This window comes from Astatotilapia calliptera, chromosome 23 (genome assembly GCF_900246225.1).
Source record: "Astatotilapia calliptera chromosome 23, fAstCal1.2, whole genome shotgun sequence".
Lineage (NCBI taxonomy): Eukaryota > Metazoa > Chordata > Actinopteri > Cichliformes > Cichlidae > Astatotilapia > Astatotilapia calliptera.
The window spans coordinates 40,517,004-40,542,186 of NC_039323.1; the positions used below are offsets into that span (position 1 = coordinate 40,517,004).

The 25,183-nt window shown below is 40.3% G+C and overlaps 1 protein-coding gene and 1 long non-coding RNA gene across 2 annotated transcripts in view; both read left to right on the forward strand.

Moving 5' to 3' along the window:
- Positions 1 to 1,973: 1,973 nt before the first annotated feature.
- Positions 1,974 to 3,191, forward strand: LOC113016609 (uncharacterized). The gene is made up of 3 exons (XR_003271270.1): positions 1,974 to 2,005; positions 2,432 to 2,489; positions 3,046 to 3,191. It is a non-coding gene; the product is annotated as an uncharacterized LOC113016609 (long non-coding RNA).
- A 14,719-nt stretch (positions 3,192 to 17,910) lies between these two features.
- LOC113016963 (NACHT, LRR and PYD domains-containing protein 12-like) overlaps positions 17,911 to 25,183 on the forward strand; it is a gene marked incomplete at its 3' end in the record, with an annotated part of 43,117 nt that continues 35,844 nt past the window's right edge. Inside the window, exon 1 of the mRNA XM_026160196.1 lies at positions 17,911 to 17,943. The remainder of the gene's footprint in view (positions 17,944 to 25,183) is intronic.

A 25,183-nucleotide genomic window follows, 5' to 3' on the forward strand; every position in this document is an offset into this window, starting at 1 on the left:
ATGGCCTTGATAGTGACAGGGCACAATTAGGGTACAAGGCTGTGTCATATAGATCGCTCATTAGAGTTTGTAAAATAAAATAAAAAAGCCTAAATTATATGTTATTATGTTCTTAACATATCTGTTAATTGTTAATTAGATGCATTTTTTTTCTTTTTCTGCCCATTCTGTTGGTTTTTGTTTTTTTGCCCTTCTCCCCCGTCCCTCTTCTCAGCTGTTTCTCTTTCCCTCTTTCTTTCTCCCCTTCTTTCCCCCAGTCAAGTCTGTCCCGTATTCAGCAAGTGAAAATAAAATAAACAATAAAAGGTGAATCAAATGGACCATTACGGCAAGGCTGGGATGGTCAATTTGGTAAAGTAAATCCATTGGGCATCTTTCTTTGCCTTTAGACAATAATTCTGATGGCAAAAGAGCCAAACGGGACAGGCAAAAAAGAAAAAAAAAAAAGTCCAGTCACACCTCCAACACTTAACACCCACAACTACTACTTGGCTCTATATTAGGAGCCACTGACTCACCTGCCAAACACCACCTTTTACAGCACCTACTGTTTATAATGCTGCTCCTCTCTGTCCTTTCCACAACACCTACCTGCATGGTTTTGCTGAGAATACCAAGCCACAAGGTGACATTCACATGATTTAATTAGGAAAGAAACTAGCATACATTCAAGCGGATCCCAAGAGTGAGTTACTTAAAAGACAGTAAATGCACAACTTCCTCAAAGCACTTCAAATATGTGTGAAATTGAAGCCAAAAAATTCCCAGCTAACTTTCCAGGAAGTCCTCCATGCCCGTGCTTTGAATTGGTTTCTTTTTAGATAGATTGCAAACAGTTTGACATGTTGACGTATGTAAAGTGCAGTAAAAATAGAAAGAAAAGAAAGTAGAAAAAAGAAAAAAAAGAAAAAAAAACATATCTGTTAATTCACTCGAAGTTGGCTTTTATTTTGAAATCCGGTTTCCACATCCATTCCCGTAATACTTTGAATACACAGGGAACGTAAAACAAACTGGAGGCTGGCTTGACTGCAAGTCTCGAATTGGAGGCTGGCTTGACACCAGTGCTGCACTGACTGTGGGACTTTAATGTGTTAAAAGCAGGTTGAAGACGGCTCAGAAACATTTGAAGATTAAAATTTAGCATTATGGCTGCTGGTGGTTTGTAAAGCCTCTACTCAGCTGTATTTTTGTTACTAATTTATGTTTGTTGTTGTTTAACACAGATTTCAGAAGAGCAAATATGCTTAATAGTTTAACTAGATTTCAATTGTCAGTGTGGGACTGCTGAGTCACCTGAAGAACTCATTTCATTCATTCTCCACATGATGTTCATATACAGAAATGTTTCACAGGAACTGATTTCTCCCAAAGGGTGAACTAGTGTGATTCCATAGATTACCTCTGTATGAATGTACTTCTTAAATGAAGGCAAGTGTTTGTCCTTTTCTGTTCCTCAGGTACAGTACGTGATATCAAGGGCAGGCGGTCAACACTGGGGGAAGACAAGAAGCAGACGTACTTCCAAGAAGGAGCTGCAGTGAGGTCAGAGGTCAGAATCTGAAACAGCTCAGGTTTATATTTTAGAGGTTATAAAAAATCAAAATGTATTTATAAAGAAACCTTTAAATAATAGTCATAATTATGCTTATTATAAGAAATATCAAACATTTAAGTGGATTTTCTGTTACACATATTGTGTTAGCCCTGCAATAAACTGGCAGCCTGTCTTTGTCCTGTATCAGCTGGGATAGGCTTCGTCCTCCCGCAACCCTGAATTGGATACATTGTATTCCAATTATGTAATCTGATCATTTACAAACTGAAGGTATCTAATCAAAATGTAAGTAATAATTATAAAATGGGAAAGCAGAAATAAGTGTGACATGAATGTAAATGTGTGAGCTGACAGAGAGGACAGCTACATGTAGTCTGAAAAACCTCCTGTTAAAGGAGGAACCAGTTAGAAGCTGTTTTCAAAGTAGCTGAGCAGATTTCATCTCAAGTAAGCGATTAAGTGTTTGTTCGTTTGTTCTGCCACTTAAAGAGCATTTAAGGACGTCGTTTGAGTGTCCAGTTGAATTAATTCTACTGGCTCTCATGGTCATTTGTTATTATAGACATATTTTTCATGTTCATCCAGCTATTTAGTAAATTCTATCTATTTAGTAATATCCATCAGCTATAAAATGTAATATAAACATAAAAATATCTAAATATCTCCTGTCCTTTATGTTTTAATGATGTAAGTCTGTTATCGTGTTACATTAGCATTCCTCACATATCAATGAGATGCTGTACAGTACAATCCTACTGACACAGCAGAGGGATAACGACGGCTATTCAACATTGTTACACGACACATTCGAGCTGCATGACACAGACAAAGTGACTAAATCATCTTTTTTGTGGTTTATTGTCTTCAAACCAGCAGACAAAGCTGATGGCAGAAGATGTCGGAGAAGAACTTCAGGCCGTGGACTGAAAAGGTATTTTTTTCTTGTTATCAAAAGACATTTGGAGTGGCAGCTTCTACAACTGGTTGTGCTGAAGTAAAGCTTACAGTCTAAGAAATCTCAGTGTTGATATTCAGCACAAAGAGAAAAGAGCCACCAAAAAGCTGTCAGCCACAGATGTGCTAGAAGAGTTAGAAACTCTACTTATGGAGAAACTTTCTAAGTCTAACAGGGGACAGGTACTCCTGCCCAAATAACATGATATAACCCCACATACAGCCCAGCCATAAAGTGAACCAAGTCATTTAGTTAAAGACAGCATGGGACCAAATGCATGTAACCAGCCTGCATCAACCTGGCATTTCTTCCTCCTGAATTAAATGAATGAATGGATGAAAGTTAAATGACTACAAACCTAAAGCCACTCGTTCCCACACTGGAGCTCCCTGACACTGTGTGTTAACCGTATTTAGCTTGTATCAACAGTTGTAACAGGCTAAGCCACCTGAGACACTGCATTGAATTTGTTCCTGTCTTAATGATTTCAGCTGACTGGTTTCAGCTCAGATGTTCTGCTTTTTCCTTTCAGTAGATCAAAGCAGCTCGTGCTCCTTCTGCTTCCAATTTAGAAGAAGAAGAAGAAGGCGAAGGCTTCAGCGAAGTGGCGTTCATGGTCTCAGTGAACAGTCACGGTCACACACTGCATGTGGTTTTAAAAGCAACATGTCTGTTCAGTACAACAATGGAGATGTGTAATATTAGTGCAGCTACGGTTTGTTCTTGAACATCAGTTCTGTTTTCTACTTTGATCACTTAGACCAAAAAAGTGTTGTTTTCAGATTCTTTCTTTTACATCTATAAACTACCTGTTCATTTTTTTTATTACAATTAGTTTCACATGAATGTTAGTGTTTCCTTTATGATCTTTTAATGCTTACACTACACTGTACACGTCTACATTAGAGACATTTCTGTTTCCTGTTTCTGTTGACTCAGAGTTGTGAAATGTTCTTTTATTTGATGCACAATATGAAGTTCATAATTTTCTTACAAATAAAACTCTAATGACAAACATGAACAGCTGTGCTTATTTCTGAGACATGAGTTTTTGAATGTGTTCATATTTAGACAGTGTGCATCTGTCTGCTGAAACTGTGATGGTGAACCTGAGGTGATGGTCAACAGAAGGCAAATATATATCAATATAAAACAATATTGAAGTAATGTCTTTACCCTCTGCAGCGTGTGGACGCTGTGCACTCAATCACCTTATTCACTGTAGTAAACATGCACCGCTAGCTCAAGTGACTGACTGTCTCCATGGTTACATCGTATATTATTAGCTATGTAAACAGCTTCCATAGATACCGCCATAGCTCTCTGCAGCTGTAACACTTTCACACTTTGCAAATCATTTCATGTTTTTGATAGTTATGAAGACAGAATGTGTTTTTAAGGTCATGCTAGGCGGTTGCTATGGTGGTTGCTGTGGACTTGGGTGGACCGCGTCCGATTCCTGTTATTAGCTGTCCGCCACAGGAAGGCTGCGTTCCATTTACAAGTAGTGACAGTCTGCCGCAACTCGAACTCAAACCCCACTTTGTTCTTTAATTATAGGCCTTTTATAGCCGTTCATGACACGCACACACACACATAAAGCACTTTGCCTCACCATGAGAATGCAACTTCACCTAACCTAACCTTAAAGTATCTGATATAGGATAGAAAAATGAAGCAACCAGAGATTTAATGATGAAGACTCTGGGTTCTGTAGTTCACGTTTTACAGTCCTGAATGACTCTTTGCATATGATTTATTGAAGAGGACTTTAGAATGCACTTTACATTTAGACTGTTGCTGTTTCATTTTTTACATTGTTGCCGTGTTATGTCATGAATAAGGTTCACCTGCTGGGGGTTTGATGGATCAGCTGGACAATACAGTCAAAGACAGATTTCATTCATCATATGCAAGAATCCTAGTTGGATTTTTGTTCCCTCAGGGCTCTATCCTGGCCATTTGTGGCCACTTTGCTTTTCGTTTTTCAACCATTTTTGTTCTGTTAATGCCAGTGGAATGAAACTTCCCAAAGGTGTGTATTTTTGTCAGATTTTTTAATTTTCAACATCAGCTCCTTAATAATGTCAATAATATTCACTATACACTAAATAGTTCCTCTTGGTTCTATCGTGGCCATTTGTGGCCAATTGAAACCCATTATAACCACCTTTTTTGATTCCTTGTTACTGACAGTACTATATCATGCAATTTAGGTAAAATTGCTTTCATTCTAAAGTCAACACATGAAAATTGTAGTTTTTAATGTTTTTTACCAAATGACATCATTTACCCATTTTTGGCCAAGCAAGCAATTTCATGTAATATTCTGAGTTTCTAGTAGCAGCCTTTGATGGCCTACCACACTCCAATGGACCAAAATAATGAAACAATTTTGACATAGGTTTGATCTTAAGGATCTAATAGTTTGTGTTTATGCATGACATTGCAGTACAAACATGTATTTGCAAGATAGACTGGAATAAATTCAAACATTACATAGGCTGCAGTGAATTTCTGTGGATGCAGGATATTGAGCTTTGAGGTTCCCAGTCAAACTCAGCTTTGAAGCACATGCTAAAAGCACTTTTACTCTTGTATTTTTCATCAAAAGATACCATACCCAAAATATCAACTCTAGAAATAAAAACAAAAACAAAAAAAAACCCCAATCACAGGACATTTTGCAGAGTTCAAACCTGCAGCTGCAGCTGGAGCGCAAACAACAACAAACACTGTTTGTTAACGTGTCCTGGAGTTTCTGCAGGTGCAGACAGAGCTACTGCTGTAAGTAAGCCTAACAGCTTCCAGATAATGTATTCTGTCAATATGGCAAGAAGGTCATCACTGCTTCAAGCACTGCCTATATGATCTGGTCAGAGAGCAAGGACAGCAGCAGTCATCTGTCCTTGAAGAAAATACATCTGCCCAAGATGAAGAAACCTGCTCTCCAGAAGATGAGGGGACAATCTTCAAAGAGGCTGGCTGCATCACCACTGATGAGTTCTAGCCAGTGCCCGAATCCTCTTCTTTGGGGGAGGATTGGGGTTGGGGGGCATGGAGGTGGAGCCCCCCCCCCCAATGATTGGAGGGCTCCACTCACTCCACTCCAGACCACTGGAGGGCTCCACTCACACCCAGTTCTCAGGAAGTGTTGTTGCTGTGTTTTGGAGTGAAAGTGTTGAGTTCTGTGGTGATGAGCAATAAACGAGCAGTGTTTATCGACAGCTCTCGTGTCGTCTGTGTTTACTTCCACATTGGTGGCGCCGACTCCGCTCTGGATGCATCAGCAGCCGCCAGCCCTCTGCCTCCGGCTGCAGCTACGTTTGCTGTGGCGCTCGAGCTGTCGGACTTTTGGCTTCACGATCCCCCGTCGTGGTTCGTGCACGTGGAGGCCCAGTTCGCCCTTCGTGGCATCTCGGCTGACGACACGAAATATCACCATGTGGTGGCTTCTCTCGACCCGCTAGCCACCCGTCGTGCGTTGATGCTCCTCCGGGATCCACCCACCCGAGAGAAGTACGCCGCCCCTAAAGAGCTGCTTCTTCGGCGCTATGCCCTCACCGACGCAGAGCGAGCCGAGAAGCTCCTCTCCCTCTCAGGCCTGGGTGGTGGTACGGCTCTCGAACTGATGGAGCACATGCTATCCTTTCTCGGACCGGACGACGGGGGATTCCTCTTCGCCCACATTTTCCTCAGACAGCTGCCGGCGGCCGTCTCGTTGGCGCAGTAGGCAGTGTGTCAGTCTCATAATCTGAAGGTGAGAGCCGGCCTCGCCAACTCTCCGCTTCTGGGCACGAAGGATTATCGCTCCCTGGCTGAGGACGCGGATCGTATTCTCTGGCTCAATATTGAGCTCTTTTATTTGGTCATTAAATTGCCTCACTGGCCACTAACACACCATGTGTGACATTGCTTTTGGCCATTCATCTCTTCCCCCCCCCAAAAAAGAAAGAATAAATAAATAAATAAAGTAAAAATAAAGCATTGTGACAGTTACTGTTACTGACCTGCAATGATGATAAAAAACATATTAGGTTTCACCATTTATATGCTAAAACATGTGAACTTTATTACTATTTTTACTATAATAATACATAACCTGACTGGTATTCAAAGGGTATAATATCAGAATTTGAATTATATTTTGGTTTTTATGACTAGAAGCGGTGCTAATTTAAAAAATCAAGTCAATGAAAGTAGAAAAATGTTTTAATATATGAATTTTATAGCATTTTGTAAATGTAAACAGGGGGTGGCCATTTTTGGCCACGAACAAACTGAGAGGGATTTTTTTTTGTTTTTCTCTCACTGCACAAAAAAACAAAGATGCATAAAACTCATTGATACTTTTAATTATTGCTATGCATCTAACCTTCATCATGGTTAGAAAATAAATCAGTTTGCATGTATTATTTAGAAAAAAATGGGGATTTTATGCTTTTATCCCTATGTAAATCATTACAATTATGTGATTTAACTGGTATTTAAAGGGTTAAAATTATGAATTTGATTGAAATTTTGATTTTCATGAACAGCCCTGATGCTAATCTAAAAAATCATGTAAAAAAACTGGACATTTATAGCATTTTGTAAATGTAAACAAGGGGTGGCCACTTTTGGCCACGAACAGTCTGAAAGGGTTTTTTTTATGTTTTTCTGCCACTGCAGAAAAAAACAATGTTGCATAAATGTCATTGATGGTGTTAATTATTACTATGCATCTAACCTTCATCATGGTTAGCAAATAAATCAGATGGCATGTATTATTTAGAAAAAAAACTGGGATTTTATGATTTTCTCTATTTATGAGTTGTTATGATTATGTGTTCTAACTGATATTTAAAGGGTTAAATTTCAGAATTTTAATGAAATTTTGATTTTGATGAACAGCCCTGATGCTAATCTAAAAAATCATGTAAAAAAACTGGACATTTTTCTTAATATATAATAATTTTATAGCATTTTGTAAATGTAAACAAGGGGTGGCCACTTTTGGCCACGAACAAGCTGAAAGGGGTTTTTTATGTTTTTGCTCTCTCTGCACTAAAATAACAATGCATTATAATCAATGTTGATGTGAATCAATTACATGCCCCAGACTCTACTATTAATAATACAAGAAATTTCAGTAGCAATGCAATTATATAAAATTGTGAGATTTGAGGTTGTCGTCCAGCTGGTGCAGTGGACAAACAAACTGGTGTTTAAAGGGTTAAAAAATAAAAAAGTAATAATTATTTTATATTTATGGAAAGAACTGAAGTTACTTAAAAGCTTTATGCAAAAAAAAATGGCAAAAAAACAAAAATAATAAAAAATTACAGACCTAATCTGTAGGTGGCCACTTGTGGCCATGAACAAGCTGAAAGGGTGGTGTTTTTGAACAAGGCCTGAGGGTTATGAAGACAGAATGTGTTTTTAAGGTCATGCTAGGCGGTTGCTATGGTGGTTGCTGTGGACTTGGGTGGACCGCGTCCGATTCCTGTTATTAGCTGTCCGCCACAGGAAGGCTGCGTTCCATTTACAAGTAGTGACAGTCTGCCGCAACTCGAACTCAAACCCCACTTTGTTCTTTAATTATAGGCCTTTTATAGCCGTTCATGACACGCACACACACACATAAAGCACTTTGCCTCACCATGAGAATGCAACTTCACCTAACCTAACCTTAAAGTATCTGATATAGGATAGAAAAATGAAGCAACCAGAGATTTAATGATGAAGACTCTGGGTTCTGTAGTTCACGTTTTACAGTCCTGAATGACTCTTTGCATATGATTTATTGAAGAGGACTTTAGAATGCACTTTACATTTAGACTGTTGCTGTTTCATTTTTTACATTGTTGCCGTGTTATGTCATGAATAAGGTTCACCTGCTGGGGGTTTGATGGATCAGCTGGACAATACAGTCAAAGACAGACTTCATTCATCATATGCAAGAATCCTAGTTGGATTTTTGTTGTCACTCATGTTTTTGAACCAAATATTGAAAACAATTCTGACAGACTGGATACCTGGTCAGGGTGTACATTACCTTGTACTCAAGCATCCCAGGACAGAGCCCTGCCCCACCATGAGCCTGGGTGGATACGTGGTTATAATATAAAAGGACCGATACTGAATATGAATATTTCATGAAAACTGAATTATAATACAAATTAGTAATAAGGGTTTCTCTGCGCCCTTATCTACCCCATACTCAAAGAGCTGCGGGCAGAGAGGGTGACAGGAGAGGATGGCACTGAAGAGAAGATGCTCGGTTTCTGGAGTCTCCTGGTCCTGTCAGTATTAGTAGGATGCATCTGCTGTCTTCTCGTGGATGCTCACCTACCTTGACTCCTTCCAGCCTGGTATGGATTTCCCAACACAGTGGCCCACGTCAGAGACGTTTAATATTGATTACATATGTCTGAATTGCTAACCCTAACCCTAACCCTAGCTCAACAGACCACGATGCCCTGGACTGTCAGTATTATTACATGCTGTGAACATAAGTAGCTTTGATCACAGTTTATGTTGTAAAAGAGAAGGAACATTGGAAAAAAGATCAACATTGTGATATTATTTCTTCCAAACTGACCAGAAACATGCTTGTCAGACTCTCACAGCAAAGGATCAGACTCACTGTGCATGACAGCTCAGGCCAATGATGTCTGTTAGAGTGTCAGTTGTTTAGTGCTTCTGTACAGTTAGGGTCACCGTCTCTATTTCAGAATAATTAATATGCGGAAAACACTAAAAGTTGATTGTCTTCCAATATTCTAGCATAATTAAAAAACTTTGACTTTGTAAGTACATATTATTAGTCCTAATGCCAGCATGATTCTTCATAACTCCTGCTTTGAAATACTGAACTTTGAAATTGACCTGATGAAAGATCATTTACAGTGGCACTCTGTCAGGATCATTCTGACTGTAAGATCACTGTATTAATCTGAATCCTTCTGAAATGTGCTGTGAATGAATGCTGATGCAACTCACTGTGGGAAAGCTGTTAATAAAAGGAATCTGTGACACATGCAACACATTCACAGAGGAAGAGGACACAAAGGGAGGACACGCAGAGGCTGTGTTGAAGTCAGAAATCCAAATCTTTATTAAAAAACAGGCGGCGGTAACAAACAGGAAGACAAGCAGTCCATCAAACAGTCTACAGGGTCAAACATACAGAGAATTCAAACAGCAGTAAAAAATAACTGGACACTGAAAAACTTAAAGCAATGTGTGACGCAATAGAAGGAAGCAGCGCAGTATATTCACTGAATTATCATCAATTACAAAAGAGAAAAACGACGATTTCTAAGGATTATTTTCTTAAATGCAGTTAGAGTGTGGCTGGTAAAGATGGAAACATACAGAATGTAAACTGTGTGAGTTTGTGAACTTTGTTAGTAACAAATGAGGTAAAAACCCAAAACAGACAAAACACAGAAAGAGGCTCTCAGTATTCATTCATAATTAGAAAGAAACATTCTGGTCGTGGATTTTTACAGTCTTAGTTCCGCTCGCTGTCATCATTATAATCATCATGATCAATGGCGAGGTCCTGAGGTGGGTGGGGCTGTCTCTGGTGATGTCACCATGAAGGAACAGCATCTGGCACGTGTTGGTGAAACATCCCAGTACACTGGTGTAGTTTCCTCTCCAGCTGTTTGACATGTGACACTTGAACATTAAGGGGAAGAAGAAGAAACAGTGTTAGGTCAGGTGACCACATGGTTTCTAAAGTAACTGACAGGAAGTAACCAGGCCGTTAGAAATGGATGGCATGTGTTTAGAAATACTGGAGTTGGGTAACTCTACTTACCAAAAGCAGAAGCACACAGATGAAGGATCAGATGCTGAATGTTGCAGGAACATGCTCGTGTGTGGTGGTCATTCAGTGCTGCTCCGGCAGGTTAGACAGTCCAAGACTGATATGCTGCTCCTCCTCCTTTATGCATTCCAAGGAAGAGGGAGGAAGTTACAAACTGATCCTACCACACTTCACGTGTCTCGCTATGAAACCTAACGGATCAATGGTTAAGCTGTTTTGTGCCCTTGGCCTTATCAGCACCTGTAAAGGGAGTTGTTTTCTCAAACTGCTGACGCTGAAGTAAGTTCATCTAGTTTTAGAAACTTTCACTGAACAGTAACAGTGTCACAACTAAGCATATGCATAAGCACTTAAATACTTTAAATGAGAATAACAGAACATTTCTTTTACAGAGGCTAGAGCCTGTCCCAGTAGTCATAGGTAGAGCACACCTGGACAGGTCACCAGTCTGTCAGAGGACTAACACAGAGACAGACATCAGAGTAACAAATCTATTTAAAATTAATGTAAGTTTGCTGCAGCTGTATGTATGAACATGTGTTTCTGTGCTCACAGTCCACCTCTCAGGAACCTGCAGTTCACTTTTAGTCTACTTTAAACAGACCTCACAAAAGGCTGATGTGGCTGGATCAGTAGTCTGATTTAAGTACGATACCTTTGGCCAGGGATTAATCTGGTGCATCGCTTCACTGCAGTCTTACGTATTTTCCCCACACCTGAATAAAAAATACTGATATATACAAATAACAGCTTCAGCTGATGCAGCCTGACTCAATCCTAAATGTTCAGCACACAGAGACACAGAGGTGCCGTTTAAAGTTTAGTGTTAACCTGAGTCACTGATCATTTGCAGTATTACAGAGTCTGGCAGTCTTTGCATGATGCACACTACACTGTAAGTTTCTAGCTGACTCTCAGGTGTGACAGGTGTGCCAGCAGGAAAGAGTAATAATAACCTGCATCCTGATGTTTGTCATGCAGGATTAAAGGAGCCAGGCTTTGTTCACACAGCTAGGATTGTATTTTACACTGACCCTGGGTCAGTATAAGTATCATACAGTTTAAACGAAGCACTGAAACTTTTGTGTTCATACTGGAGTGCAAAATTAAAACCAATGGAAGATGGACAAGAAAAGTTCAAAGCCATCAGGTGCTCAGTTTAGAAAAATTAGAAAAGAAGAGGAGGAGAAATGAGCCAAAGATACAGGTAAGCAGATGTGTGATTGGATAATGGCAGGTCATCCTGAAACAATCAGAATCAGAATACTTTATTAATCCCTAAGGAAATTATGTGGATTACAGTTGCGCCAAAAAGAAATGGTAAAAATAGTAACAGTAACAGACTAAACTCCAAACATTATGTTGCAAATTTTAATATATTTGTGGGGACCAAAATGCCCGTCCCCACAAGTTTGAAGACATTTGTGAGTCTCAGAATGTGGTTTTAGTGTCAGGGACAGTCAGGTCAGGGTTAGGCATTCAGTCTTAATGGTTAGAGTAAAAGGCTGAGGAGAGCATGATGTCAAATAGATGTCCCCACAAGGATATGAAAACACAACCGTGTGTGTGTTACTGTGAATTTGTGAGACAAGTGAAGATTTCAGAATCAGTGAGAAATGTTTCACTTCCTGTTGGTGAAGAAGAGCAGACTCCTCTTCAGCCACAGAAATGAAGAAGCTTTTATTTTGTCAGCCTGACAAACACGAGCTCAGCCACGAGCAGAGGCGACCCTGCAGAGGTGAAGGTCACAGTCAGAATCAGCGCCAGAGAACCGCACAAGGACGGCCTCATTGGTCACGGCTGAGTTCATTATGTGATGGTAACAAGCTGATTATTACAGAACAGGAAACACATGTCTGCTCATCAAACACCAGCTGCTGCTGCTTTTATCAGTCTGACAACAAAACCTCACAAGAAAGAAGTTTTTGTGAGTTTGCAGCGTTCCTCTAAACTGAAAACTAAAACAGCCTGAAAATGGGAACACGCACCCACACTCGAGTCAGGCAGCTTAAATGTGTTTGTCTTCATCTGTAGTTACGTTTCATTGGCTGGAAATGTGCTAACTGGAATCCTTCATGAGTCCAGATGAACAAAAACAAGTGTTTACTGCTCCACGCTGCACGAATCTGAATCAAAATCACTCAGACGCGCCCATGTAGGCATTCCACTAAAACCATGTGACCACCTTCACCTTTAAACCTGTCGTGAATATAATTTTAGATTCTTCACTTTATTTTGAAAGAACAGATTTGCAGGAAGTGCGGCTGCTGCAGAAACTCTTCACTTTTCACTGGCTTTAATCTTGAAGGTTTCTCCAGATGTGGAACATTCATGCTAAACATTCAACATCTGACGACCGTCTCCGTGTAAAACACTGACAAACTCAAACTTTATACGGTAACTGACAGATTTATTCCTCCATTTTCAGGCATTTCACAATGAACTTGGATTAGTTTGATGATTTTATTCACGTTGGTAAATAAAACCAGCCAAGAGGCTGATTCCTGCAGAGGAGGTGTCACGGCTGCCGAGGCGAGCCGTGTGGATATAGAAGGAGGACCCAAGATGCAGGCAGTGGATGAGATACCGGTGGTTTATTTACAGAGGTGTAGTGGCAAACAAACAGTGGGGCATAACAAACAACTAAAGACACCTAAACTGGGAGAACTAAAATAACAGACCTGGGAGCATATGACAACGGATGATGAATAGCAGAGAGACGCAGACGAGGAACAGGACACCGTGGAACACAGGGCAACAGACTGACACAGACTGACACAGACTGACACGGAGGAACACAGACGAACCGGCAACAGGCAGGAGAACACACAGGGCTTAAATACACACACCAGTAATCAGGGGATGAGAGACAGGAGGGCAACACAGCTGGGAGGAATCTGGGCTGACGGGACAGGGGAAACGTAAACTGATCACACTCACATATGACACAGACCTTCACAATAAAACAGGAAACTCAGATACATGGAACCAGACAAGACATTGAACTAAACAGACAGATTCACAAACAGATGGGGAGACACCATAGACAGACAGATACAGACGCAGACTCAGAGGCAGATCGAAAATAACACAGAACTTAAACAATCATCATCTAGAAAATGATAACAAACTAAAAGCGCTGGGTCACCGACCCAGGACCATGACAGGAGGAGGCGTTGTGGAGGAATCTGCAGGTTCTGTCTCTAACACACAACCAGAGCTTCAATCATAACGAGCACATAATAAAACCATGATCCCCCCTGATCGACTCTTTTAGCCTGTTTCCTCTGGATCGAACAGGATCTAACAAACCCCAGCTTCTGCTGGGACACTGGTCATCATGGGAGGAAAAAGATGGCTGCCGTGTTGCCGTTTCCTGTCTTACACCAGGGTTATACTTCCTGTATCAGTGGGTCTGAGTTTTTAATCAGAGGATGAACTTAAAGCTTTCAGTCTGCTCTACAACCCACCACCTATCCACACGTCTGCTAAGTGGACTGGAAATCAGTAAAACTTCTACCAGACTTTAGTAAATATTGCATTAAGATGAGCAGACAGATTTTAATCTCAGCATCGTGCACACAGATTTTTCAGGACACTGGAAGAGTTCCTGCCGTGGATTTAGATGTTAGTGTTGTGTGGATGATCCCATTCTGTCATCTTTGTGTTACTAACACTGATGCTTTTACACTTTAGGACCCTCGAGACCTCTGCTGCTCAGCCGTCCTGATCGCTGCCTCCACTTTAACCAGAGGCTGTAACCTCTGATCATTTCACCTGCACCGACAGTAAAACTCTTCTCCACAACCAAACGTGCCATAAACCCATCACAGCTTCATCATCAGCTCAGTCTCAGCAACATGCAGACGACCGAGCAGCAGAAACTCTGCAGGGAACGTCTGAAGTCTGTTCTTCACTTTTCCCAGCTCACTGTTTATTGAACATGAGACAGAAAAATAACTTCACCTTTAATGTGAAACTTTTATCGCCTGTGACATGTTTGCAGGAAGTTTTCATGCTGTGATTTAGTGTCACAGCCATAAATATCACACAAGGTAAAAACTACAAGTCCCAGCATCCTCTGTGTTTAGGGAGGAGCAGTGAAAGTGAAAGTGTTGATCCTCCATTCAGAGTAGTGATGGGATTTCCGGCTCTTTTTAGAGAACCGGCTCTTTCGGCTCCAAACCGGCTCTTCAGGTTGTTTTGTTGCTTTAATTAATTTATTATTAACAATAATATAAAATTATGCACAAAAGGAATTACTAACGTAAAAAAAAGTGGTTATGGTAGATATATGCGGTGGCCCCTAGAGACAAAACACGTACAAACTCCAAAACACATTTCTAACTGAACTTCCAAAGCAGAGCTACTAGATCACTTAAATTACACAATTGAAATTGTTTGTGTATTTATACATAGGCACTCATATATATTCAAATAATTAAAAAACATTTTCATTTACCTGTTACTACCACACACCAAATCCGGTCATTGGTACTTGCTGGCTTGTGTAGCCACTAGGTAACAAAAGCTCAACACTGCACCCAGCATCCTGGAGCACTTCTGTTGTCTTTTGTACGTGTTTTGAGTTTTTACGTGCTTCTGAGTTTGTACGTGTTTTTACATGTTTTGGAGTTTTTACGTGTTTTGGAGTTTGTACGTGATTTGAAGTTTGTATGTGCTTTGTCTCTAGGGGCCACCATCAATATACTTTTATTTATTCACTCCACATAAAATGTAATAAATAAATCATATAATACAAAAATCAACTATTCACATTTCAACTTTTAACTATTTAAATTTTCAGCTTTTTCCTTTTAAACAAATTTAAAGTGAAACAACACAAAACACTGCAAACCACAACACAATTAAATATAAATTAAAATATGAAAACAAAAAGAACATGCACATTCTCTGTCATATGGACCTGCATGAATAAACTTTCTGAATCCTTTATCATCTGCAACTGAAAATAGTTGTGGATGATTACTATACCTTTCTAATGTGACGTTGTTGGCCCTGGCTCTTTCTCTCTCTCTCCCTCTGGCTCTGTTCCTGTGCTGCTGAGTAGTGATGTGCGGATCGATCCTGAAATATCGATTCCTCCGATACCAGCCATTTATGTTCTAGAATCGATTCTCACATTAAATATCGATATTTTAGTAATTTAGAGTAAATTTGTAGTTTATCATTAACAGGAACACAGTGGAAAGAAACTATAACATTCGGATTGTCTACATTCAAAGGAACTACTTCCTCTTCCGCCTTTCATAGTCATGTGCGAAATACGGCTGTATAAATGTCTCGCAGCCCCTTGGCGTGCGCAGTGTTGCCAACTTAGCGACTTTGTCGCTATATTTAGCGAGTTTTCAGACCCCTTAGCGACTTTTTTTTTCTAAAAAGCAACTAGCGACAAATCTGGCGACTTTTTCTGGTGTTATTGGCGACTTATTTATGACGACTTTTTGACGTGAAAGGGCGTGTTGCTCTTACTCTCAACAAGCAGCGGTGCGGCCGTGGGCACCTCACCCGTGCTAAAGCGCTCACGGGCGGAGGATAGTCCTCCCCCAGCTGCAGGAGACGTTCACACCTGTGCGTCCAAACTGCAACCGCGCATGAGCGAAGCCGCTGCTCCCGCACTGACTGTAATGCAGTCAGTTCTTCTTTTACTGTTATGCTGTTTTGTGGATCACAAGATTTAAAACTACTTATACACACACACACACACACAGTAACTCCACCAGAGCGCCTATTTTGGGTCACTTTTGCCGGTCCAAGCCCGGATAAAGGAGCAGGGTTGGAATTGTGACATTAAAAAACAATAATTGCTAAAAGAAATTTAATTTGTAGTTCTAAATAAATTCTAAATGCATTTCGGACGTTTTTTGCTCACTTTATGTTTCTTCCACGATGTTATTTCTCTCTCCAACAGCGTAGGTTACAATTACATTAGCATGACCAATTATGCAAATTAGGCGATGGCGTAATTTAGCGACTTTTAGGACAACCAATGGCGATTTTCCTTACTGAGGAGTTGGCAACACTGGGCGTGCGCACTCACAACAATGGCTGAGCGTCATGTGCGGACGTATTTTACCTACACAAACAGCTGAGACGTGGTTTGCGATACATGTGGCAAAAAAGTGCTCCAAGAGTGAGGTGTTGTGGCCATATTAGGGAAAAGGGCTGTTGGGGGGGCTAAATACATTTTACAGGGTTTATTTATCGGATAAAATACGTTAAATGTCACCGTTATTATTGGCCGGTCCGGAAACAGCGGGGGTGTCCAAATTCAGAGGCTGCTTCCACCTGAGGACCCGGCCTTCGCGGTCTAAAGAAAGCCGGGTAGTACGTCACAGGCTCCCTCGGTGGAGTGAAACTCTGCTGTCTGCTCCTTGCTATCTAACATATAACCGGGCACTGATGTAATCTCTTGACCGTCTCACACTTCTGTTTAATCATTTTTTGTTTGACGTTTATTCATCTGTATGAAAACCCCGGAGGAACCCTCCTGAGGGATTAATCAATTTCAATTTAATTTAATCTAATCTAATAACTTCAATCTCAGCCAAACCGATTTACTCACGAACAAATAAAACACTGAAAAAGCCAAACAATAACATTTTTAAGTTATCAAAGTGACTTATATATCATGTTTAACCCGAGTAGCAAAAGACCACAGCGGTTTGAAGATGATGCGTCGGTCGGCTCAGATATTTGAAGTTTACACAGCTACATTCTCACCTGAAAATATGTTAAAAGTTTTTTTGCGACCCAGAAAGGGAAATAAGAGTAATATTAAAACTAAATCGCTGCCACCATTGTTGGAAACTGGAATTGGCTGGCCGCGCTATGAATTCTGCAATATGGTTTTGTTGTCCTGGAAAATCAGGAGAAATTCAGGAGAAGGGTGGCTCCGGGAGATTTTCGGGAGGGCACTGAAATTCGGTATTCTCCTGGAAAAATCGGGAGGGTTGGCATGTATGGTTGTGGCAACCTCACTAACCTTGTCAAACACGTCAGAGTAAATCATATCACAGAATATGACGAGCTTATGTTGAGACGAACTGAAGAGAAGGACAGGTGCTGCTAGGGCAAGACAGACGTCTCTCACGGAGTCCTTTAGTGCTGCAGGCAGGCAAGGTGTTCAAATAGCGCACAACTTCAGTTTTTTTATTTCTATATAATGAACCTTACATTATTAAGTGATAAGAACAAGTAATCTGATGTCCTGTAATCATTATGATGCTATAATTTGAGATACAATAAATAAAATACGTTTTTGTACAAAGTATCGGTATCGGATCAGTATCGTCGATACCACCCTGAATATTACTTGGTATCGGATCGGAAAGAAAATCAGTGGTATCGCACATCACTACTGCTGAGCGTAACTACCGCCCCTCCCCCCTCTGCCCAGCGTAGAGCACAAAGCTCGTGTGCAGAGTGAAGCAGAAAAAAAGTGCGAGAGAGAGAGAGAGGGGCTGAGAGAAAGAAAAAAAAACACGGGACGTCGTTCACGTCTAAGATCCGGCTCTAAGAGCCATTTTGTTCGCGAACGACCCATCACTGGTTCAGAGCAGCAGGAGGAGGAAGGTGGAGCTGAGGCAGGTGAGTGTTAACATGAATATGTTTCTTCTTATGACATAAAATAATTCCACGCTGTTCGTGTCTGTGGGTGAAACGTGAGGCCGCTCGGCTCCTCTGAGCGCTGGTTTCCTGTAAGTAGAGAGGAAGTGAGTTTAGCTGAGAGAGCAGGAAGAGAGTGAGAGCTGTGCTGAGGCAGGTGAGTGTTAACACCGCTCTGACATTACTGTGTCTCTGTGGCGGGAACAACAGGCTCCGTCAGTGGAGGCAAAAATAATCAGACTTTGGTTTTTCAAAGGAAACTACTTTATGTTGGGAGAAGCCGCGCGCTCATTTGATAACGGCTTGTCAATCTCAAGTTATTAGCCAATGAGGGTGCAGGTTCACAGTAAGACCCGCGTTATCACGACATTTTTAAAAACTAAAATGCGACAGAAACTCTGGTCGTGTCTGTCCCTACCCGATCAGTACCGGAAACCCGATTGGTACCCCGCATGCGCAAATCTTACATCACTTCCTCTCTTTGCCAACATTGCAACATTCAATATATTTGAATGACACGGTTAGCGCCCAGTTAGCTCTTAGCATTTCTCAACAGCTCTGCCTCCTTTTCAACTACCGGGACATATAAACAATGGATAATCCGTATCCGCAACAAATTTTTGCTTTTCTCCTCAACAGAGAGCGTCCCCCGATTGAACAACAGCGCCGTAAAATAAGAAGAATGGTGCCTAATGACAGAGTTAATAATACAGACTTTATAATTCGTCACGTGAAGATTCAGCAGCCAGATGAAGTGTTTACTGGCAATTGACAGTGATAGCGGACATTATCATCACTTTTCCAACAATCCTCTCCACACAGACAACCATAAACACACTCGATTATCACTAAATCAAATTTAACACACGTTTGTAATGACGCTAATTCAGTTTACAATAGGGTTCATTCTCTCAGCCAGCAGGTGGCGGTATCCTCGTACACTGGGGAGTACACTGCCATTAAACGAACAGAAGAAGAAGAAAACCCCTGCACATGCGCGGTACGGATCGGGTAGACCCGATTTGTACGGTCCGACTTTGCACATGCGCAGTAAGGATCGGGAGTCCCGATCTGTCACTATCTTTTTATTTTTTTGTTTTTGTCTACATTATCCGGTTGTTCAGTGATGACGCGACGAATCCTACTTCCGGGTCTAAAGTAGTCTGCGTTTAATATGGCATTTGTGTTGTTAACATGTTTAATGTTATGTATTTTCTTCTATTTGATCTCAAAAAGCTCCTAAAACAGTCAGCGATCACTGTTGACCTCCCTCGGCTTTTATTACCGCTAATCATTTATTTAAGCTCAGTTTTTAAAACCTTAGGATGTAACTACAGCCCAGCCCATGCAGCAGTATATGAATGACTAACCTCGTATTGTGGATGGATTATCTCAGTTGTTCTCCTGGCTGAAGTTTGGTCCGTTTACAGCATCCTGCCATGCGATTACATTTGTTCCTGACCACCGAGAACACTCACGGTAACTTTTATCAAGTGGAAAAAAAGTTAGATTGTTTATATTATGCTAACATAGCTGTGTCGCTAGCGGTCACGTAGCACATCATTATATACCAGCTAGCCAAACTTCAGTAACCCTACAAACGTCACTGCTGTTTAGCTTTCTGTCTTCATTTATGTTGGAAGTGATAACAGAGCTGTACGTTTTAATTTGTTTCCAAAACCCCGCAGTCAGGACATGCTATATTGTATATATTTAGATAGAAGCTAGCGAGCTAACTCCCTGCTAACTTCTAACTCTGTTAAATGTCATAAATTCCGTTTTCATGGATGCCTGGATGTTAAACTCAATTGTTACACCTGGTAGAGCAGAACGCTGATCATTTTTATTAAAGATGAAAGAATTTAGACAGTTTTTCAACTCTCAGTAATGCCATAGTGATCGTTTGATATATGGACCTGCAGCGGAGTTTAGACCCAGACACGGCTAGTGACGTCAGACTGAACAACCGGATATTAAATGTTTCATTATCGGAAACATTTTAAGAGATACTTGTTATTCTTAACATCTTAACAGGTACTCTGACCTGTAACTATCGTAAAATGCTTCGACCGGAAGTAGACACCTTTCGCGCATGCGGGGTACCGATCGGGTTTCCGGTACGGATCGGGTAGTGACAGTGTCCAAATTCATCGGCTGCATCCTCCTGAGGACCCTGCCTTTGCGGCGTACGTGGGCTGGGTCCTCAGAAGGTCGGATATGCCGGAAGTAAACGGCTGGGGAAATTGGACGGTCTAGCCTTCTGATTAGGCTCACCGCTGTCTCGGTGGAGTTTAATAAACTTGGTCCTCTGCTCCTTGCTATCTGCAATATAACAGGACACTGGAGTAAATTCTCGACCGTCTCATACTTCTGTTTAATCAGTTTTCTGTTTGATGTTTATTCAGCTGTGTAAAAACCAAGGAGGAACCCACCCGGGGGATTAATAAAGTTTTATTTTATCTAATCTAATCTAATAACTTTAATCTCAGCCAAACCGATTTACTCACGAACAAACAAAACACTGAAAAAGTGTAAAGTGTAATACAGGCATGTGCGGGGGGGGGGGGGGGGCTGGAGGGGCTTGAGCACCCGCCCCTTTCCTGATGGGTGCCCAAAGTGCCCTTTTGTTGAGGCAATTTTTAAAAAAAATTTATTTATTTATTTTTATATGTGTGTGCATGCGGAGTCCTGTCTGTGCCCCTCAACAATAATATTTAACTATTAATCACAGTTTTGCTAAATAAAAGGATCTGGCTTGCATCAGTCACATGATCACATTTAACCAATGATCGCCCTTGATGGCAGAACGCGCTGGTTACGAGCCGGGAACGAGCTCACAAAGAGCACGCGCATTTGTTGCGGTCCGGAGCTGTAGGAGAAACTCAAGTTAACTCAGAGACACAGACTGATGCGACAAACCCAGTAAGTAGGTGTACAGCGTACACTGTAGTGTGTAGCACCCAGGAGTATTGGCTTATTACGTACACGTTGGTAAGTTGTCTTGTGGTAATTTGACGAACTGAAACAAACGAGCGTGCTGTGTGTGCAACAGCGTGACAAACATTACCTGTCCTTTTATTAACTGCACATGTAGTGCTGGTCATAGCTGCTAGCTACCTGTGTAAGGCTGTCATGGGTCTGTAGCTCTGTCACCGTTTTAGGGAACATATTTAGTTTTAAAGCAAGTTACAGAGCATTTCCTGCCTTTCTGGGGGGATTATATTTCACTAACGATCTAATATGCATGTCCACATAATTATTATTATAATTATAATATATTAAAAACACACGCTGTATTAAAAAAAAACATACATTAAGAAACAGATTATATTAGATTTATGTTTTAAATAAGACAAAAATTGGATGTTACAGCAGTAACATTATTGTATCTCTACAGTTTAAACATGTAATAAGCTTTGCCCTGCACAGAGTGGATAGTGAAACAAATGGAATCATCATAAATACATTATTTCATATTTATTACTTCCCCCTCCTCATTGCTTTATTATTGTAGCTCTAGTAATAAATAATAATGTAAGGATGCCCACAGTATATACAGTATTCTGAAGAAGGTCTAAAATGTCACTGTGTGTGCGTGCATGTGTGTGTTTTATTTAGATGGATTTAAAAAAAAAAAATATTACTCATGATATAACATTGTCCAGACATGGCTGGTAAGGACATGAGGAGGAAACAGTAGGAGCTGTGTGGGGCTACTAAAGGCAGGGCTATAACATTTTTCTGTCATCATTTTATTATAGATTAAGTGCAAGAGTTGTTAGGTGTGGATAATTTGATTATAGTTTATTGCAATAGCAAGTTGTGCCTTGTTCTCAGATAGACAGCAAGTGGAGAGTGATATACGAAATGATGGAAGGAAGAAGAGAAGCAAAGAGTGATTCACAGGCAGAGCCTAATTTATTTCTCACAGTTTTTTGTTGCCTTATGGTTCCAAGCGCTGTCACCAATCTTTGCATTTTGTTATTATCTCATGACACTTGTTTAATCAGCTACCATCTCTCCTGTGGACTTTTTAATGTCTACAGTCTCAGATCAACACAGCCCTGCCCTCCAGCACTATCAGCAGCAGGAGCAGCAGAAACACCTCAACAGCAACATTGTACCCATCAGGTAAAACATCGGCTACGTTTGCTTTGCCTTGTCGCCACCTCACAACAGTGATATAGTATGATGCGATCCCATATTAGATTGTTGATGAATGTGTGTTGTTGTTATTCAGCCTGGTTCAATGTGCCCCTCTTTAACTTTGAGCACCCGCCCCTTTAAACGTCTCTGCACGGCCCTGGACTTATATATCATGTTTAACCTGAGTAGCGAAAGTCCGCGGTGATCCGAAAATGATGTGCCGGGAGTTGTGCCGTTCTCGGCGGCTTCAGCGTCTCCGAAAACGTCGAAGCACTTTTGCAAATATGCGGTATCTTGATAAACCGAGCAGATATTTGATGTTTACACAGCTACTTTCTCGCCTGAAAATATGTTAAAAGTTTATTTTGTGACCCAGAAAGATTAGTATGAGTAATTTTAAAACTTAGTAGCGGCTGCCAAATTGAGGAACTGGATTTGATGGTCATGAAAATGGCATTAAACAAGTCCCCAGGGACAGATGGACTCACTACTAATTTTTATCAATTCTTCTGGAAGGACCTAAGAACTTTATTGTTTGATGCATTAAAGGAATCGATAGAGAAAAAAGAACTGATGCCAAGCATGAAACAAGGGTTGATAACCCTGATCCCTAAATCGGGTAAGGATAAAAGAATTCTAGACAATTTAAGACCCATCACCTTACTAAACACTGACTATAAGATCCTGTCTGGAGCTGTAGCTGAGAGGCTAAAGAAAGGCATCTCAAACATTATCAGTGAAACACAATCAGGTTTGTTGAAAGGAAGACTAATTCATAACAATATTGGGCTGGTTTTGGACCTCCTTGAGTACAGTGAAATAATCCAAGAGAGAGGATACATCCTGTTCTTGGATTTTTACAAAGCATTTGACTCAGTTGAACATACGTTCATATTAAAAACTCTGCAGTCTTTTGGTTTTGGACAGGAATTTATCAATGTTATAGAGATGTTATATAATGACATTAACAGCTCTGTTTTGCTAGAACATGGTACATGTTCAAGGTTTGAGGTTAATAGAGGGATAAGGCAGGGATGTAGCAGCTCACCACTTCTGTTCATCATGGTTGCTGAGCTGTTGTCTATTTTGATTAAAAACAGTCACATTGAGGGGTTAACTGTGATGGGTGAACAGATAATAATCAGTCAGCTCGCAGATGATACCACCCTGTTTCTAAAAAATGAGGACCAGATTCCTTTAGCCTTACAGGTGATCAACCACTTCTCCAAAGCTTCTGGCCTGCAGCTGAATATTAATGAATAAGAAATTCTAGCTCTGCATGAGTGGCCCCTGCAAGCAATAAATAATATACAGATAAAAAAAGAGGTGAAGTATCTGGGCATTGTAATTTGCAAGGATAAGACATCAACAGAAAATAAGAATATCTGTACCAATATAGAAAAGTGTAAGTCAATTTTAAACAGGTGGCTGCAAAGGGACATAACTCTGTTTGGGAGAACCTTGCTAACCAAAATGGACAGTCTGTCCAGACTAATCTATCCAGCCTTTTCTCTGCCCATACCTCCAAAACTAATTAAATCTATAAATAATCTTAATTTTAGGTTCATATGGAGGAACAAATGTCAATATATAAAGAAAAATGATATGATTAAGAATTATGAAGAGGGAGGGGCTAATGCCATTGACTTTGATGTTATGAATGGTGTACTAAAACTGAAATGGTTAAGATCTTTCATTAGGAACAAAAATTCCTTTTGGAACATTATTCCCAGTGTGATTTTTTGGCAAAATGGGTGGAATAGACTTTTTGTTACATTGTGACTTTGATTGCAGTTCGTTACCTGTTAAACTCTCAGCTTTCCATCAGCAGGTCCTTCTCTGCTGGAAGATCTAAAGGGATTTGGGCTGTAGCTCATTTTATGGATGATAATGGGGTCTTATTAAAACATGAGACGTTTTGTGAGAAATTTGATGTAAGATGTACTGCTAAGAGATATAAATCCCTAGTGAAAGCCATCCCAGTCCCTTTGAGATCAATGATAAAAGAAGATATTGTGCACTCTAAAATTTCTCCTGGACTGAGGCAGCTCTGCATAGCTGGAGTTGAATTTGGTGACAGCAGGTTTACAAACAAGGTGATCAGGAATATTTTGATCAACGAAATTTGCCCTAATCTGGTTAAAAGAAATTATATCCTTAAAGAATTTGAGACCATGGAGGTTAAGGCGATAAGAAAAAAGTATATTTCACTTCCTCTTTCCCCTAAAGTAAAAGAGGTTCACTTTAAAATCATTAATGAGGTTTATCCAACCAATGAATTCTTAAGACAGAAATGTAACTTAGATGTGAACGCCTGCACATTTTGTGAAAATGATATTGAAAGTCTGGATCACTTGTTTTTCAACTGTGAATCAGTGCACTCCTTCTGGACTGACATGTGGAGCTGGCTACAGTCCAGGAGAATCCAGTTACCACATTTGACGGTGACAGTAATAAAATTTAGAATACTTGCTGAGAATGCAGATTTTGACCTGTTGATTAGGACGTTTTTGTTAATGGGAAAATTTTTTCTTCACAAATGCAGATACTTTAAAGCTAAACCATTTATAAACAGAAGGCTGAATGACTTTAAACTCTGGGCTAAATCGCTGAAACTTGTGAATAACAAGAAAGCTCATAAACTTGTTGTTTTATTTAACGAGTTTAGTCTATGTTAAAAAAAAAGAAACCTCCCTATTTTATAATCATGACTGCCCTTTTTTGCTCATGGTATTTTTTGCCTTTGGTTCAAATCCTTCAATGACTGTTCTATATTTTTGTACTAACTATTTTAGCTTTGTGTTTATTGTTTTTTTTATGGGTTTTTTTTTTTGCTATAATGCTCAACCGAGGATGTTACATATTCGGATTAATGATGGTGCCTTGTATGTTATACTGTTGTTTGTAAATAAAGTTTGTAAACAAACAAACAAACAAACAAAAACTTAGTAGCAGCTGTGTCCCAATTCAGGGTCTGCACGCTTGAGGTACGCGCACTACGTACGGTGCGTACTATAAGTACAAAAAGTGCGGAAGTGAGAGGCTTGTGAAATGGGACAGTCTAGCCTGCCTCGCG